Source organism: Dermacentor albipictus, chromosome 8, assembly GCF_038994185.2.
Source record: "Dermacentor albipictus isolate Rhodes 1998 colony chromosome 8, USDA_Dalb.pri_finalv2, whole genome shotgun sequence".
In the NCBI taxonomy this organism is placed as follows: Eukaryota; Metazoa; Arthropoda; class Arachnida; order Ixodida; family Ixodidae; genus Dermacentor; species Dermacentor albipictus.
This window is the reverse complement of record NC_091828.1, coordinates 67,158,255-67,170,821: the sequence shown is the minus strand read 5'-3', so window position 1 is coordinate 67,170,821 and position 12,567 is coordinate 67,158,255.

The window sequence follows — 12,567 nt, the reverse complement described above, 5'->3', positions numbered from 1 at the left end:
GGACGCGCTTGCATGTATCCGAACTTTCTGGAAAGTTATCGATGCTTCTATCCGCTGTCTGTTGTCGCCGAACCTTGTGTTATCTGATTTCATCGCTTGACGCGAACGGTGTAGAACTTTGTAGAAGGCATGCGGGTCCCAACGATTAGTCTGGAACATTCGATATGACTGCTGTATAAAAGCCGACGCGCTTGACCCGCTGATCAGATTTACGACGATCGCCGACTGCGTTCGCCGCTCTTGTTGTGCTTTAAGTGTAGCGTGTTTTGTGGGCACAGGTTCGCCCAATAAAAGCTAGTTTTTGCCTTTCACAGTATTGCTACTGCGTTCTTTGACGTTACGACCACGTGACAATATCCTCCATGGCTGCTTACAGTTCCAAAAATCGAATTGTCAGTAGATGGAATATTCAGAAAACGAGACATGTTCATTCAAGTTGCTCAACAACTAGCACTATACCAGATATATATATGCGGTATTCAGGATACACGCACGTCTGTACAGACGGATCCAGTACAGCAACCTCTTCAACTTTATCATTCATTATACCGCACCTCAACAAACTAGATTCTTTTAAGTTATCTCGTGCGACTTTGTCCACAACGGCTGAAGTGTTCGCAATCCTATGTGCGATGAAATTTATATCGCCAGTAAGAGATGTGCAAAAATGGGTAATTTTCAGAGATTCACAGGCGGCTCTAACATCACTCTGCGGCACAAAGGCGAAAGCATTCAGTGACAGTATAATATATGAAACACTCAAAAACCTGACAAAGGCAAGCGAAGCGAAACATGCAATAGCATTCCAGTGCATACCAGGGCATTGCAATATTCCTGGCAACACAGCAGCCGATGAAGCAGCACTACAAGCGCACCTCAAAGATGACACGGCTCCGCTCCCAATATCAAAGAATGAATTACGCTGCATTATAAGGACAACGTATTTCAAAATGTCTAGAAACACTTGGTATGACCAGAATTCTAAGAGCTCGGAGTTATACCATATTGATCCACTTATTGGATTCAAATTTTCATTTTCATAAGATAGAACTATGGAAACCCTTATTGATCGACTAAGGCTAGGCACTGCCTAGACAAAGCACTTACACAGAATTGGCCGAGCGGAAACCCCCGAATGTGATTGTGAATTTGTAGACGAAGATATATATCACCTCATTCTAGAACGCCCACATCACGACACACCAAGATGCCGACTTAATCAGCGCTAAATAAATTAGACCGCAGACCTTTCAGTTTAAGGAAACTTTCGGGCCCTTGGCCATCAACGGCCTTGCAGAAGAGTGCTTTAAAAGCACTAAAGACTTTCCTTGAAGACAGCGGCATTGTTGGACGTTATTAGCGCTTTCATTGTTCCCTTCATTTCAATGTCACTGTATATATGCATCTGTTTGTGAATTATGTCATGTTGACTGTTCTGTTGTGACTGTATGCGATAATGCATTTACACGATGTATGTACCACCCGCTGACTAGACAATGTGTTATTAGGCGACAGTATCGTTTGTACTTTTGAGACTTTCACCTACATAAGTGTGGATACATAAGGAGTAGCCGGAACCTTAAATTGTGCACCAACATCTCCTTATATCATATCAATAAAAAAAACCATGAGAGCACCAAAACGTAGGCGGCTGTTTCATGACCAACATGACACAGATGTCACGATATTCATGTCATGAGTAATCATTGATGTTCATGATTCAGTCGTATCATAATATGCCAATCTTGGTACCTATCAAGTTAATGAAAATATCAGACGCCGAAATGAGGCCGAAAATTTCACGACCACTTCCTCGACAATTAGAGACATTGTACCATCGTCTTCGGCTTAACACGGCATACACGAACCTTTATCTGTGGCGCATAGGGCTGACCACTAACCCATACTCTGATAACTGTGGCAACTTAGAGACAATGGAGCCCATATTACTAGACTGCGCCGCGTACCGCGACGAGAGACATTTTTTTGAGCAACAAATGGACATGATTTGCCACGAACCGTTAGCATTACCGAACATCTTAAGTCTCATGCCCGGCCCTTCAAAACAGCGGCCGGTTTTGTATTTATTATTCAAATACCTGTCAGAAATATGTCTAATAGGAAAGCTTTAAAGATTGCACACTTCTTATACAAAAGCCTAAATTTACCCGCCATATCACCTGTTAATATTAGTATCAGGTCCACTTGGACATTTCATATTTATTTTTAGTCTCTTTTTCTCCCACTCTCCTCTGCAATCTTTTAATCCCGTTCACTATCCCTATACAGAGTAGCATATCAGTGGTTACATACGCGCCGACAAAATTCTCCGTTTTTCTAATAAAGAGCCTCCTCTCTCTCTTTCATGAGAGCACCAAGACGTAAGCAGCTGTTTCATGACTGCATGACACACGCCATGATATTCATGTCATGGCCGATCATTTATGTTCCTCATACACTTTTGTCATACTGGGCCAGTTTATGGCACATACCAAGTAAGCGAAACGACTATGAGAAAACCAAGCCGCATGCGGCTAGAAAGATACTTTCAAAGTTGCAAATGTTCACCAAGAAATGCTTTCCATTCAATAATGTTGGTTCTCAGTAGGCCAGACACCGGGCGCGAACGTCACAACTGGAAATGCTGGCACTGTGGCGTTTTTGCACCCAAAGTTGGAAAGCGTGGCCCCGTTTCTCCTCGACAATGCTGGTGCGACTTGCATTGAATCGTGTTTTCACTCAGTCTAGGAGTCATGGCGTTTGCATTCTTCTGCACGAACATTCTCCTTTGTACTCAACAGTCGCTTACAATCCTATTGGCAGAGAAAGGTGGCTTTAAGACGCTCGGAACGCGACATTCTACACTATCGAAGTGCGCATACGGGCGCTCAAGGGGTATGCAGTCTATGAAGAGGTGCTCTCTTGTGTTGGTCCATGTGGGGGTACTTTGTCTAAAACGACAGTCATTGCGCTGCGTTGTTTACAACTGACGCATGCTTCTTATTTGCCATCTCAAACGTGCTAATCCACGAATCAGCATATTGACGGCGTCATAGGTTAACTTTTTGTGACAGATGTGCAGTCACGATGCGGGGGCTGTAATGTTCTTTATAGTGTTTGTCGTTGTTTAAAAGGCACAGTCTTTGGTATGCCTTCTTTTTTTAGCAGTCAATCGAATAAGGAATGCTTGCGAAGGCGTGATATGCGAACAGCGCACAGAATCAGGACAACATTGGTGTTAGGCAAAAATATGACCACTACGCAGTCACCACAGTTTCGCGACAATTATATTTACTGCAAGCAGAAAAGTACACTGAGTCTCTGATGAAAAGCCTAAGCAGCGCACAGTTTTTCGCCTCTATACGATGCTTATCCTGAAGTAACAAATAAGAAACTCATGCCAATGGCTAACAGAACTCAGTACTGTAAAAGAGTTAATTGCTGGGCTAGTTGGTGACCTTGCATACTGAAAAGATCTTGTGCCAAAAAACAACACACACAAGAAAGACGACGACACCACGGGCACCCGTGGTTTCGCAAAATCATTTTAGTATACGTACTGTAAATAATCATACGACCAAAGGTAAAAAAAAATATTTTGTGAGTAATGAAGCTGCGCTGGGGTTAAATGCAGATTGATGTAGATATAAAACAGTATGTAACAGTAAACGCACCAATGCAATGGCCCGACTGGACCAACCGAGTAGCATATATGTCTCATGGAGTTACCGAAAAACCGTACTACCAAAGAGCCGTTCAGCATCTAGGGAAGAAATCTATTTCCTGTTAAAGCCAGCTAAACACTAAAGAAATGTACCCAGACACACTGTGATGCCACGCGCACTACGTGGTACGTATGCAGGTAGTTGCGTGAATCCTTCCGGTATGGTACAAAGCTTTAGGGTAATTGGAAAAGATGTATGCTTGAAATGAGCGCCGAAAGGCCAACACGAAAAGGGCACCGCTGACTTTCAGCGTCTAGCGCCACGCAAGCAACCGGATGGATGGATGAATGTTATCAGCGGGGCGGTGGAAGTGGGCGGTGGGTTGCGCCGCGAAGCTCTAGCAGTCGTACCGCCTAATGTCCTGCCTAGGTTATAAAAGAAAAAGAAAGAAAAAAAATCCACAATGAATTCCCATACCCGAACTTTCTGACCCCCTATTGCGAACTTTGTTTTTGCACATCTCCGTTTTTTTTTCGTTTTCTTACTTTTCTTCTACCAATCTTTCAATCGCCTCTTGCTAATGTCTACTGCAGACATGTTTGCTTTCCCTCTTTCGCTCAACCAAGGGCTTCAAGGAGGCCAGTGGTGCCTAAATCGACCGCTGGGTAGACGTCTTCACATTCTAATAAAATATGATCCATGCTCTCCCTACCTTTACCGCAGTAAGCACATGCTTCTTCTTCCGTCTTATACCTCGCTTCATAGGTGCATGTTCTAAGTCATACCGATCTCGCTTCGAAAAGTAATGAGCTTCTCTTTGAGTTTTCATAAATTGTTTCTTTCCTGATTTCGTTTTTTCCTCTTAAGTAGTTACTCATGGCAGGTTTCTTTTCCATTGCCGACACCCATGAGATTATTTCAGCCTCTCTGAACTTCACTTGAAGTTATTTGTTGCTGTGTTGCTCACCCCACAGGCCGCATACTTGCTGGTAAGCTTCCTAGTTCTTTCCCTACACTGTGAATCAATTTTTTCCTCTACAAATATCTGAAAACTTTCCCAACCCATTTACTTTCTTCCATATTCCTCAGCCCTTCTTCATAGCCAATTTTACTGCGAGCTTCCCTCACTTCAAAACCAGTCCAGAGAGAAGACGAAGACGACGAAGAGAGCGAGCGCACGCATCTCACTTGTTCCGTGTTTTTTTCTTTGAACTGCCGGATTTTTGAGCCGCACCTTAATGAAAGTGCATCGACCAGATGCATGAAGTTGTGTGGACCACCGGGAACCCAAATTCCTAGGTAGGGGACCGCTTTTTCCGAATTTGAAGGACGTTTGTGTGCGGAGAGGAGCGTCCGCCGTTGGGCCTAACCTCGACTTCGGCCTTGGCTGGGGGAGCGGTAGGTCCAGCCCGAGCCTCGGTGAAGCCGCCAGCGGAAAATAGAACCATCGGTGGTTACGCAAGTGAGCATTGACCTACGATGATTACCGCTATGCGTGTAGAGGTGGACGGCATCGAAATTTCGCCGGACCAGTGCACAAGATCGCAAGGCTGGAAAACTGCCGGTGAGAGAGTCAGGCACAACGGTATGGGCAAGATAGGCCTAAATCCCGTACTTCAAACGAGCCAAGATGGCGCCAAGGCCACGGCTGATGTCAACAGCCGGAGCAACAACCTCGGCGATGGCGCCACTGGCAGTGATACACGTCACTCAAGGGCTAAACGTATAAACAAGGGCAAGTTGTTGAAGGGCGCGCGCATGCCAGACTTGCCGCGCGGCGACATAAAGATCGTGTTCCGACCGCGAGGCGGGCTCCACCTGAGCGACGTGACTCGCGTTGAACTAAGTCGTGCAATTGCGGCGGCGGCACAGATCCCCGCCAATGAAGCAAGTGAAGACGTCGTGTGCCCCAACCTACAGCAAAATATCGTAGTGGTGAGCACCTCCAAGAGAGAGCACGCCGACCGATACGCTGCAGTAGGAAGGATCGACATACGCGGCACGGCGCACGAAATAAGTACCTACGAAGCAGCCCCCCACGGCACGGTGAAGGGCGTCATAAGGGGAATCCCGCTCGAGGATACGGCCCAAGAGATTCAGGAGAATGTTGTGCACAAGCATAACCCAACGGCCCTACAGGCAAACCGAATCGGTAAAACCCGATCAGTCGTCATTGCTTTCGAAGGGCACAAAGTACCCAATTACGTGAGATACGGTAACCTGCTCACGGAGTGCACGTTGCACAGAAAACAAATCGACGTATGCTATGCGTGCGGAAGAGTGGGCCACAGAATGGACGTGTGCCCGGATCCTTCGAACACGATCTGTCGAGGATGCGGAATCTCCAACCCTGCCGAAGACCACAGATGTGAGCCGAAGTGTGGCCTGTGCGGAGGCAAACACCTGACCGCGGACAAGGCCTGCAAAGCCCGCTTCAAGACGCCCTACGTCGTCCGCCGGCGACGCTGGGAACGACGCCGAGCAGAGGAAGAAGACGCCGGGAGAAGAAACCAAGACAATAGAGGTCCTGCAGGCGGACCCCGCCGTAGCGCCTCCAAACAACGGGGCCGGTCACACACGCCAGGCCGGAGCAGCAACAACAGTGGCGGCGGAAACGGCCGCCGGAGTCGCTCCCGATCGAAGACACCATCCGGGGGTGGCAATGGCGGCGGCAACCGCCGCTCGCGCTCCCGGACCAGTTCGAGATCCGGGGCCGGTTCAAGGTCCCGGAGCGAGTCAACCGGACGCCGAGGGATCGCCGAGAAAAAGGTGGGCTGGACCAACAGGTCTCCCGTCGCTCGAACCAACAACACCGAGTTCCCACCGCTCATCCCCTCCCAACCCCTTAACTCACAAGCGAATCAGAAAAAGGACAGTAGCGAAGTCATAGAACTTAAGAGGATCATAGAGCGTCAAAACGCTCAGATCCAGGAACAGAACGCCCAAATACGGGCGCTTATGAATAAGATCGAAACGCTGGCGAATAACGGACGCTCGGCAAATGCAAGCCCTCAAAACAACAACACGGCGGCAAACAACGCCGCAGGCTTGCGCATATTGTCGCGGAGGGACCCCCCCTCGCCCCGCCTAGGGCGGGCGGCGGGAGAGGCTGGGGTTACGCACAGTGCATCAAGTAATCAAGAGGCGATGGACGCCGAAATGAGCCTCGCGAGCGCTGAAGAAGCGGTGACCGCAGAGACCGCGACCACGGCAATGACACAGATCCCGCGAGAAGGAGAGCTGACGGCCATTTTGGCTGCAATTTCCCAAATTAATGAAAGGTTAGGCAAAATGGACGCCCGACTCGAGGCTGTCGAGAGTCAGTCTCACGCGCGATCGGTGAAGCACAAGCGCATAGTGCCAAAAGTAGCCTCAACTTCGGTGAGGAACCGCTTCGCGTCCCTGAAAAAGGAGCGGTCCGAAAAAATCAAAGGCGCGATCGCGAAAAGGCGCAATCGACTCGAGACGTCCGGAAAGGATGATGCAGAAGCCAAGTAAGAAGCACAAGAAGAAAACCGGGGGGGATACCACAGTAATTTACCAATGGAACTGCCGAGGGATTCGCAACAAAGAAGCGGAACTATTATTACACATTGATGGGCAAGAAAACAAGCCCGATGTAATTGCTCTACAAGAAACAAACGGGAAACCAAGACTCCCGGGGTACGTCAATTACACGGACCCCACGGAGAACGGGACGGCGGTGCTCGTCCGCAGCAACGTGGCGGCAACTCAACATGTCACGGCGCAGGGTGGGTGCGAGCACACGCTGGTCGAAATTCATGCTAGAGAAATTTGCAGCTCGGGCAATTTATTTGTAATGAGCGCGTACTGCCGTCCGTCACAACGGCAGTTCGAATTTGAACGCATCGTGAGCCAGGCGAAAGGGTTGGCGGGGACCAGGCCCCTCCTGATCCTCGGCGACTTTAACGCCCCTCACACAACGTGGGGCTATAAGTTTCAGTCCAAGAGAGGAAAAGCATTGGCGAAAGCAATGGAGGATCATGTGATGGCCCTCCTGAACGAGCCGAACGTATCCACCAGAAGAGGCAACAGTGTCGCTAGGGACACCACACCAGACCTGTCGTGGCTATCGGGCACGCTAGACGTCTCGTGGAGAAGCGAAGAAGTGGACCTGGGGTCTGACCACAGTGTGATCGGTATCACGATCCGAGGCTCCCGATATCGGGCTGTACTGGGGACGGCGCGGATCACGGATTGGGACACGATGAGAAAGTTTACCCAAGAACAAGAAGAGGCATCCAAGGAAGAAACGGGACAGGCTGACAGACAAAGGACCTACACCGATTGGGCGAGGGACCAGAAGAAGGCTCTAGATAAATTTACCCGAGAAATCGCAACGACGTCGCAGACACCGTACGTGGACGCCAGACTGACCCACATGTGGGCGGCCCGACACTCGTTGACGTGGCGGTGGAAACGTCAGAGACACAACAGAAAGCTGGCCAAGCGCATAGCAGTCTTGAACAAACAGATCGCCGAGTACGCGGCCAAACTATGTAACGAAAATTGGCTGAAGACCTGCGACGGCCTACAGGGCAAGCTCTCGACGTGGAAGACGTGGTGTCTCTTGAGGCATCTGATCGACCCGCTGAGTAGCAAAACTGCGACCAATCGCAACCTCACCAAAGTACTGAACACGTACAAGGCAGACGGTTGCAGGCTCCTGGAAGACCTGAAGGCCAAGTACCTAAAGACAGAGAAGGGCCAGTACCCGGTGCCCGAGAGGTACGAAGGATCCGACAACGAAGAACTGGACCGGCCGTTTACCATGATGGAGCTGTGGACAGCTATAGATGACAGTAACAAGAGAAGTGCACCCGGCAGGGACGCCATAACTTACAAATTACTCGGTAACATGAGCGGTACAGCTGCCCGCGGCCTCCTAGAGCACATTAACGAAGCCTGGGAGAGCTCGCAGTTGCCGAAGGAATGGAAGGACGCCGAGGTCCGCTTCATTCCAAAGCCCGGCAAAGCCCTCACGATAGACAACATGCGGCCCATCTCCCTCACATCCTGCGTGGGGAAGGTGATGGAGCGCATGGTCCTTCGCCGGTTGCAAAAGCACCTCGAAGAAACGGATCAGATGCCAGAAACGATGTATGGCTTCAGGCAACATCTCAGCACCCAAGACGTAATGATCCAACTTCACGAACTGGTCGTCAAGCCGGCAACGAGGCATGCGCCGCGCGGGATACTCGCCCTCGACCTGAAGGGAGCGTTTGACAACGTGTCCCACGCGAGCGTGTTGCAGAATCTAAACAAAACCCGGTGTGGCAGAAAGACATTCGGCTACATAAAAGATTTTCTGTCAAACCGAACGGCGACCATCAGGATAGGGGAGGAGAAGTCGGACCCTGTCGAGCTCGGCGATAGGGGCACCCCTCAGGGATCGGTCTTGTCGCCCCTGCTCTTCAATCTGGTCCTGCTGCCCCTGCCCGGTGTACTCAAGCAAATCGAAGGCGTGGACCACGCGTTCTACGCCGACGATATTACGCTGTGGACGGCCTGAGCCGGATCCGATGCCTGGATGGAGGAAGTCTTGCAGCGGGCGGCAACGACCGTGCACGAGTACGCAAAGTCGTGCGGACTGAGCTGCGCTCCCCAGAAATCAGAGCTGCTCATGATCCAACCGGGAAAAGCCAAGAAGGAGCTGCCGCCGAACGTGATTATCACGATCGCCGGAACGACCATCAAGCCAACACAGCAGATTAGGATTCTCGGCCTACTACTTCAGAGCGACGGAAAGGCACAGGCCGCCATCACAAAGATCAAGACTACATCCGAACAGATACTTGGTATGATTCGGAGGGTATCAAACAGAAACCGAGGCCTTAAAGAGGACGATGCCATGCGCCTGGTACGCGCGTTCGTCGTGTCGCGGGTTACCTACTCCGCCCCGTATCTCCAGCTGACGAAGGCGAATAGGGACGCCCTAAACACGATGCTTCGTAAGGCAACGAAACAAGCACTGGGCATACCCATATACTCATCCACGCAAAAACTGCTAGACATGGGGGCCCACAACACGGTGGAGGAGCTCATCGAAGCCCACCTCTCTAATCAGAGAATCCGGCTCAGTCACACGGAACACGGACGAGCCGTCCTACGCAAGATAGGATGGCAGATCGAGCCAGTACCCATCAAGACGGCCCTTCCAGAAGACTGGAAAATGATAATTCAGACAAAACCCCTTCCCCGGAACATGACGCCGGGCAAGGACGATGAGAGGCGCACCGCGCGAGCCAAAGCCCTAGCCCGTAAGCTAGAAGAGAAACCCAGGGTCCTCTACGCGGACGCCTCGCTCCGAAAACACAGTGACCGTGCAGCCGTGGTGGTTACTTCAAAGGAGAGGCTGATCGTCAGCGCGTCCCTGAAGACAACAGACCCCGCAGTTGCCGAAGAAGCGGCCGTAGCCCTCGCACTCGCACAGCCGAGCGTGGGCACCGTAGTCACCGACTCAAAGACAGCCTACAGAAGCTTCCGCAGGGGGGTAATCTCCTCCGCGACCCGAGCCATTCTAGCCAAGCACAAGCCTCCGGGAAGAGTCATAGAGCTCATGTGGGTCCCGGCTCACTCGCAGGTAGCAGGCAACATCATCGCCGACTACCATGCCCGAGAAATGTCAATCCGGGCCGAGCACGAGCCGGAAGAGCTACCGCACCCGGTTACCAGCTTTCGCGACATTACCCGGATGTACCGAGAAGAAAGGTGCAGGCTGCCAGAACCGCACCCCAAACTCACCAGGCAACAACAGACGATCCTGCGTCGAGCGCAGGCGGGATCGCTTGCGCATCCCGTATTGATGAACCGCATGTACCCTGCGGAATACGATATGCTCTGTCCTTTTTGCAGAAGAGAAAAGGGCACCGTGCCGCACGTCTTGGCAGAGTGCACAGAACTCAAGACCCCCCCTCCTCCCCTTCCCACCAACACCCCCAATCCCCAACCCCTTGAGCGATGGGAGACCTTGTTATCCAGCCCCGCCCTACCGATTCAGCTCGCACTGACGGACAGGGGCCAGGAGCTGCTGGAAACGTATGGGTCCCGTAACTAGGGAATCACCCCGTCTGGTGCCTGCGTGCACCACCGATTTCTTTCGGGCCCAGTGAATGTTGCTTCATCATCATCATCCAGCCCACATCACCGTGCACAGCTTCATTTGTAGTCTTCACATGAGCTCCCAATGCGAGGCGACCCACTAACCTTTGGTTGCCATTGAGTCCTGATTGTGCCCTTGATTTCAAGCAAACAAACGCATTTCCAAAAGTATGTCCTGGAACGATTACACCTTTCCACATACCACGGAGCACCTCGTACCTATTGTATCCCCATAGATCTCTGGGTTTCGTTATGGCTGCATTTCTCTTCTCCTCTACTGTTATTGTTTTTTCCTGTCTTTCCATATATCTATTGCCTTTGTTTATTCATATACCAATGTATTCGTATTCTCTTAACTGAGGTATTTCCTGGCTGTGTACTGCCATTGTCTATTCGCTATTTTCATTGAGTGCCGTTAGACCTGATTTTTTTAACGCTAAATTTGAAACCTAAGTTATCACATTCCTGTCCACAGATATCAACCAGACTTTGCAAATCACTTTTATTGTTAGCTAGCAACTAAATGTCGTCCGCATAAAATAAACGTGGAAGCTGCTGCTCTGCTACTGTACCCGCCTGTTTGTAGGAGAAAGTAAACCCGATATTACTTCCTTCTAGCACCCGCTCTGTCCTCACCATGTACATCATAAACAGCAGTGGTGATAAAGGGCACCACTGCCTCAGCCCCTTTTTTATATCAACTTTCTCCTCGCTCCTCATCCCTTCCAATTTAATGAAAACGGTATTTTCTAGGTAAATCTCTCTCAATAGCTGTAGCCAATCGTTACGAAGCCTTCCCTTTCCAGAATATCCCAGAAAAAGTTGAGGTCTACGTTGTCATACGCTCCTGTAATGTCTAAAAAGGCCACATATAATGGTCTGCTTTCTACTCTTGATATTTCAATACACCGAGCAGGAATTTGTTCCTACTCGGTGTAAGTTATCATGCAAACGCCTACCTATTCTGAAGCCATTCTGAAGTTCTCACAAAATGCCAATATTCTTTGCCCACGCTTGCATTTTATTCTGATTGCCTGCACTGCTAACCTGTATTTTACCAGAGTAATGGTCAACGATTTATACAAGTGAATTCTATCTTTCTCACCCTTTCCTTTATAAATTAAGTTCATTCTACTTTGCCACCAACTGTATGGCGTTCGTCTATCTTTTGAAGTTTTTTCCGCTGCTTTCACAAGAGCGTCCTTAATTCTTGGTCCTAGTTGATTATTCAGCCTAATGGGAAGCTCGTCTTGCCCTGTGGCTGTGCGCTTAGGAGTTTTCTCTTCGGCTTACTTCCAGTTGAAATTTGTCAGCACCAGCTCCTTTCCCTCTGGGTCTCTTTCATGCTCTTTTTTTCTTCAAATACAGTCTCGGCATTGGCTTGGAAAGATTTGGCTGTTATTTTTCGGATGTAATTTATTGACGCTTTCCCTTCCAGTCTGTTTTCATCATCGTCTAGGATATTTTGTATTGTTCTTGACTTCCTGCCAAACAATTTTATGTGGTTCCAAAGTATTCTAGGTGCAGCCTCCTTTTTCTCACGTTTTTACAACCAACGTTCACTTTCACTTTTTGTCGTTGCTTGCACCAGTATTTGAACCACAGATCGTTTCTGCCGGTATATTTCCCATTTACTGACCACTTCATTCTGCGGCAACTGCGCTTTTTTGCCTGTCAGGGCTCTCGGGATGCTTTCTGTCGTTCGGCGATCGTTTCTTGTACCTCCTTGTTCTACCATCTTCTCGGTTTCTTTTTCCCTTTCCAATGAATATGTCGTTTA